The sequence below is a fragment of the Eulemur rufifrons genome, chromosome 27 (assembly GCF_041146395.1).
Source record: "Eulemur rufifrons isolate Redbay chromosome 27, OSU_ERuf_1, whole genome shotgun sequence".
NCBI classification, from domain to species: Eukaryota; Metazoa; Chordata; class Mammalia; order Primates; family Lemuridae; genus Eulemur; species Eulemur rufifrons.
In genome coordinates, this window is record NC_091009.1 from 26,547,502 (window position 1) to 26,554,969 (window position 7,468).

Below are 7,468 nucleotides of genomic sequence, written 5' to 3' on the forward strand. Positions count from 1 at the left end.
GGGCCAGTAAAAACTTTATAATTTGAACACAAGTCTGGGCAGGAGGGGGCTGGATGCCCTGCAGTGGTATTTCAGCTGTTTCATCTGCAATATGGCTTCTCTCTTGCATGTATTGTTTATTGCATTGTTTAAGTTTGTGGGTTATCACCATCATGGTCTCCATGGTGTTAAGTGAAAATGCCTTCTAAAAAAAGTAGAAAAGCCCATGAGAAAGTATGTGAGACAAAGAGCCCTAGAAAAGCCCAATCACTGAAAAGGAAGTTGAGAGTGAAAAAGCATTTTGAGAGAGGAGAATGAATAAAGAACATAAGCAGGTAGAAAGGACAACCTGATTTGTATTGGATATTGAACAATGTGGTCACACACAGCATTTGTCTGTACTTACTCATGTGTTCATTAAATGTAGTAAGTGTTTTAAATCCTTTATACCTTTCAGAAATCTTCATGGCTTATTAAATAAACTTCTAAAAGTGTTTTAATGATATTTGGGGAAATGGTTGGGGTTTTAAAAAATGTTGTTTCATTTTTCTCATTTATAATAATGAAATATAGGCTCCAGCTATCTGAAATTTCAAAATCCGAAACATTTTGAAAAATAAATTGGATTTGGATGATGCAGGATGCCTTAGGTCACAGACTGAAAGCAGAATTTGATGGTGTTATGAACAAATCTGTGTTTTCATATCTAGAGAGGCCTTTTAACTACAAAGAACTTAATATTTTTGTTGTCACTTAGAGATATTTGGCAAGCAAATGACTCTAGATAATTCTCCACAAAAGAACTTCAAAGAGTCCTCTGTTATTGAAGTGAAGTTGGAATCCTAAATCAAAAAATTTTTTTAAAAAATCACATACATTTGAAATATTTGAGATCTTTGTAAATTCTATTTCCCCCAAAAAGAAAAACAATGAGTGTGGAAGCCACAGTTGGTCCATGGACCGTTGTGGCTCTTTCTAGCTGGTTTCTCCATCTCTAGTCATCCCGCTGCTCGCTGTCCCCGTGGTCAATACAAAGCTCTTAGAATTCTCTGGTGAAACACTGTTTGATCATAACAGCTTCGGGATCAAGAAACTTCAACTCTCCATTTCTTTTTGAGTCAAATTAAAATGTCTCTTTCCAATGATCAAGGTCCTACCATGTCCTCAAGTCTCCAGTGACTGTCACGGTGCCTGTGTTAGCTTGCCCTTTGTTGTATGTTACTTTGTGGTTCTTTCCAACCTCCTGGTTTGGAAGACCCTCCTGTGCTCAGGGACGCTGCTCTTTGTTTCATTCGGTTCTCTTAGGCACATGTACAATAGGGATGTAGGGGGGTCCCTATTATATAGCTTCAAGTACAGGATCCATATAGGGTTAAATAATGTTCATAAAATGAATGGATGAACATGACATTATCTGCTTGAGTAACTATCGTAAATTCCAAGACACTAAGAAGATAAAGAAGAACTCCATTCTCAATCCTAGGGTGGACGAGTTACTGTGAAATGTCCTGCTGTAAAACAAAATAAAATATAATTGACATCCTTTTAAATGCAAAGCTGAGCCCACAAGAAAGTACAAGAAATCCCTAAAGGAACAAGAAATCGGATTGATAAATCTGTGCTTAATGCCCAGCCACCCAGAGGGATTTTTCCAGTTGCTCAGGTAGATGTTTTGGTTTAAAGGACCATAACAGGCCGGGCGCGGTGGCTCACGCCTGTAATCCTAGCACTCTGGGAGGCCGAGGCGGGTGGATTGCTCAAGGTCAGGAGTTCGAGACCAGCCTGAGCGAGACCCCGTCTCTACTAAAAATAGAAAGACATTATATGGACAACTAAAAATCTATATAGAAAAAATTAGCCGGGCATAGTGGTGCATGCCTGTAGTCCCAGCTACTCGGGAGGCTGAGGCAGTAGGATCGCTTAAGCCGAGGAGTCTGAGGTTGCTGTGAGCTAAGCTGACGCCACGGCACTCACTCTAGCCTGGGCAACAAAGTGAGACTCTGTCTCAACAAAAAAAAAAAAAAAAAAAAAAAAAAAAAAAAAAAAAAAAAATAAAGGACCATAACAAGAAGCAAAATAAGGCCCTCTCAAATGTGGGACCTGGATCCAAAACCTCTGGAAAGCACTGTTGCTGGGACCATAAGGGGCTACTTGCTGGGTGAAAGAGGATCAGAAAAAATGCACTCCACTTCTGGATATATACAAAGGATGAATATATCACTTACTTTTATCCTTTTCTGAAACCCCACTAAAATCAGAGCAAAAAGAATTTTTAATTCACAATTCATAAGGACAAAGAGTGTAGGAGAAAATCAATAATGGTAAAATATTGAAAGCTTAAGTACATATGGAAAATTAGCCACTGACTTAGAAGATCCTTAGAAGGCTGAGTTCTAATTCTGAACTGGGGAAAGCTGGAAAGTACCAGAATTTTTACTGTAAAATCTTCCAAAAGCTCAGAATTGGCAGAATAATCCAGTAGGAGGTGAGAGTAAAGCCAAAGTTAAAAATGAAATGAATAGTTGGTTAGTTTAAGAAACACTTCGTCACATTTTTGCCCACCTCCGCTTGTCCCATCAAGCCATACCATGGGTGACTGCCCCTTCCCAAATGCAACTAGATGACCAGAGTCACTTAATGATGTAAACTGGAGATTCCCTAGAGTGCCAGATGTCAGCACCTTTTTAGGACAGGAGCATCATTCTGAAAATAGGAGCACCAACTGAACGCTGAGATGGATCCCTAGCCCACTCTCCCAGGACACATACAGTTAGGGCTAAACAGCCCGGACAGGACCATGGAAAACTTTCCAAGGTCTCTGACAAAGACAAGAGGAAAGATCTGAAGCTACTTTTGCAAGAGGTTCCCCCAAAATACATCTCAGCCACAACCCAAACCCTCCCTCCAGAGCTCCCAATCAGGTTGTCAGTGTCCCAATAAGTAGTAAATATTTGCAGATATTCAAGGTCCTCAGTTGCCGAAGAAAACCTCTATCATGAAAGACATAGACTAAAACAAACAAAAAAACCCAAATTAACAGGTGGGGAGAGGGTAGGAAGGAAATGGAGACTACCCAAGAATCGATATCCTCACAGAGACAAGAAAAGATATGGTGACCATAAAACAAAAATACAATGCCAAAATAAACAAAAAATAATAATAAAGAAAGGAAAATAAAAGAAACAACATTCAGAAAACAAATTAAAAAGCACTCTGGAAACAAAAAGCATTCTAGTAGGAAAAAAATAATAATAATAAGAGTTGAAAATCACCCAGAATAGAGTAAAAAAAAACAAGATGGAAAATATTATTGAAAAGATAAGAAAGCCAAAGTACTGGTTCAGAAAATCTGACATCTTGACAACAAAGTAATTCAAAATATTTTTTTCTGTTCATTAAATTTGTTACATTAAATTTGGCCAAAGCCCTTTTTGTACTTTGGATTCCTACATAGCAAATTGCAACATAATTTGGTATGTATGGATCAAAGAGTAATTTTGACTTTCAAGTCTTATTATTCAAGAAATACATTCTTAAGGGTATGGTTGCAATAGATAGTGATTGCTCTGATGGATCTGGGCAAAGTAAATTGGAAACCTTCTGGAGAATATTCACCATTCTAGATGCCATTAAGAACATTTGTGATTCATTCATTCAGGAAGGGGACTCCCTTTGGCGGTAGTGGGTGGGGGGAGGCGTAGTGATCAGAAATGACAGACAAAGGAGTCTTCAATTGTCTGGTAATGTACTTCTTAAGGTAAGTGGAGGGTTCATAAGCTCCTTACATTACCTTTTGTAACCTTTTTTGTGCCTGAAATATTTAAAAATACATTTTTAAGCAGCTGAAAGACCTTTGAGATATAACTGGGAGTGTCCAAGAATTGAGGCTATTTTAACTGAAATGTTATTATAATAGTTTCTGGAGAGATTTAAAGATTCATAAAATAGTTTATTCACCTGCTATTCTTGGCTCTTAATCTTCCTGTCTCCCCTGGAATACACTGAATTTCCTCTGGACCAGCAATATAATACATCTTCAATGGCATATACTTTCCTTTCCCTCTCAACTTTCATCTTCTCAGCTTATAAACCCACTCCGGTCTCTGCTATCCTTAATAAATAAATGAATAAGGAATGCCTATCCCTTACATGCCTGCTATAAATTCCTTGTTTCCCTTCTCACCAGGGTCTTTGGAGGAGCAGCTCAGGCTTCCTACGCCTAACCCATCACTTCCACTCACTCTGCAAACTGTTATAACCTGGCTTCTATCCACTTTACTGGAAGAGCTCATCCCACGGTGTCAACAACCCATTGAAAATCAAATTCAAAGTTAACTTTTCAGCTTCATAGACACCTGCTGTATTTGGCACTGTTGTTCTCTCCCTCCTTCTTGAAGCTCTTTCATCCCTTGGTTTCTGCGATAATCCTCTTTCCTTGTTCACGTCACATCTGTCTATTCCTCTGCTGTATCTTCGTAGTATCTGAGTTGTCACTTTTGCTATAAATCAGGTGACAAAACACAGGTGGGTGTGTTTCTGACTCTGTTATGCTCCATTCGTCAGTTTTTCTATCCTGGTTCCAAAATCACACTATCTTGGTGACTATATCTCTATGATAGATTGCGATATATAATAACATAAGATCTCCAGCTTTATTTCTCTTCAAGATTATCTTGGCTATTATTGATCCTTTGGATTCACATAAAATTTTAGAAAGTTGCTTTTTTTTAAAGTCCTTTTTCCCTAAATTTGTCCCCAAAGTTTTTTGGAAATTTTTGAAATTCTAAAGTCTGAAAATACCTAACCTAGTTATTCCTACTCATTCTGAGATTTACCTTAGGGGCAGCTCTTTCAGAAATCCTCCTGTCTGCTCCTCCACAGGTTGCTTAGGTTCCCATCTTCTACGCCCTTGGTATTTCCAGGGAACATTGTTCTCAAGGTATCTTTCTGGAAATAACAATAGTAATATTACTTATGTGCTGTAATTATGTTTGTCCAATGTCTCCTACAGCCCCTATGCAGTAGACATTATTATACCAGTTAATAGATGAGAAAGCTGAGATATAGAAAAATAAACCCACTTGCCTGAGATCACACAATTAGCAAATTTTAAAATTGAAATTTAAAGCCAGGTCTGTCGATTTCCAAAGCCTTATTTTTTTCCCCCTCTATTTACTCTTCCTCTTCTAATGATATCATAGTTAATCATGGAATATAAATTTAATTTGTTAGAGATACGATGTTTACTTTTTAAAATCTAATAGATTTTTAACAAATATTTAATAATATTTATAACATTTAATATTTGTAAATAAGGATTCAAGATAAACAAACCATAGTTTTTAAATACCATATTTACATTTTCTCATGATAAATAAAAAATATTGCTTATGTTCTATTTGTTGCTGAGCAACAAATCACTCCCGAACTTAGTGGCATAAAACAACAAGCATTTTATTCTATTAATGAAGTCTGGGACAGGGCACAGCAGGAAGGGCTTGTCTCTGCTTCACAAGCCTGGGGCCTGGGCCGCAAAGCTGGGGTGGCTGGGAGTGACTTGAACAACCAGGAGGTGCAACCATCTGGAAGCTCGTTTGTATACATGCCTGGTTCTTGCGCTGGAAGGTCTAACAGGCTGCCTGGGCTCAGCTGAGGCTGTCAACCAGAGCACCCACCCAGGCCCTCTCGTGTGGCATGTGGCAGCTTGGCTCCAAGACAGGGAGCAGGTCAGGAGAGCAGACATTCCAGGGGAACAGGAGGAAGCTGCAGGGCGCTTTCTGGACTAGTCTCAGAAGTCACACAGCAGCAGTGCCGAGATGCCCGGTCAAAGCTGCCTCCCAATGACAGAGGTGTCAATGAATTTGGGCCTTATTTTAAAACCAACAAAGCTTACAAAAATATGTGGACTTTAGCTGTGTTTTTGATATCCACCTCTCTTTACTGTTAGTATTTTCTGACAGTATTGAGTCCTGGGTGACGCCTTCACGGCACCCGTATTGTGCAGGACAGGTGTGACGGATGGTTCGGCGAGTGTTCCCACCACTCCTCACATTGGGAGCATCCTGGGATGGTGAAGTTACCGCTGAGCTATCCCGTATTAGAAGCACATCCTAAATCTCCCATCCTTCTCTTCTGGTGTTCTCCCAATGTCATGGACTGTGAAAAGAACTGGCCTCTTGTGGTACACAAGAGATGTGACAGGGAGTGTTCCCCTGACTTAAGAAATTTTATTTCAAATTATGACAATAAGTAATATATGAGGAGATATTGAAATGAAGATAAATGACCATTTTTCACATTCCATTTGAATAGCAATAGGGTACCTTTATTGAGCACTTCACTTATCATTTATGAACACCGTGCTCAGCACTTAGTGGATCTTTCAACATTCAATGACCTTGCTGCTCAAAGCGTGGTCCTCGGGTCAGCAACCTCAGCATCACCTGGAAGCTTGTTAAAAATGCAGCCCCTCAAGGCCCAGACCACACCTGCTGGATCAGAATCTGCATTTCAGCAGGATTCCCAGGTGACTCACCTGCATGTTACAGTTTGGAGGCCCGGCTTTATGAAGCAGGTGCTATTGCCATCTACCTTCTATAGGTCAGGAAACTCTGAGAGGTTAAAAAAACATGCTAAATAGTACACACTTTGTGAGTTAGAAGAGCTAACTTCAGATTCAGGTCTGCCTGACTCCAGAACCGATGCTCCGCACAAAGACTCCATAGTATCTCCCAGTAAATTTCATCACGTTGCTGTATGAGCAAGTGTCTTCTGTTTAAAGGGAGGTTGTGAAAGTCTCCAATAATCTGAGAAAGAGGATCTGGAACAGGTTTCTCCTCCAAAACAGCATTGTTCCATTACTTCACAAATTATTTAGCCCTCTGCCTCCCCCGCTCAACTGTGAGTTCCTTTAAATGTGGGAAGATCGCCCTGTTTGTTTTTTATGTCTCCAGAAACTAACTCAGAAGCTGGCATATAACGTAGCATCTGCCCCTCACATCCTCCTTCATTACTATACGTTAGACTTGTTTGTTCAAGTGAGCTGTGTAGATTGTGAACAGTTTGCTGGATGCTGAGATTATTTTGCCGTGAAAGCGTGTGGGGGTTCTCCCTGCGATCTGCCACAGGACTTCAGCTGCAGAAAAGCACAGAGGTGGCTGCGCCCGTCCTGTGAGCACAGCTTATCTCTCTGTCCAGGCAGCCCCCAGCCCAGCCCAGCAACGAGACTTCCTGAAAAAGGTTCTCCTTTCTTTCCCAGCCGTGGAGCACAAACTCCTCTGTGGCTATAATTAACTTCCTGCCACTCAGTTTATGCAGAAGGGACAGGGCTCTGAAATGCAGGGAAGCTTGGTCACAACCCCCCGATTTCTGTGGTGCCTCAGTTTCTAAAGTTCTTTCAGCTGTTGCATCTCATGTCTTCCTGTTGAGAGATCTACGGAGCAGGGAACAACGTGCAGGGGTGAGAGCAACTAGAAGTCCTGGTTGTCCT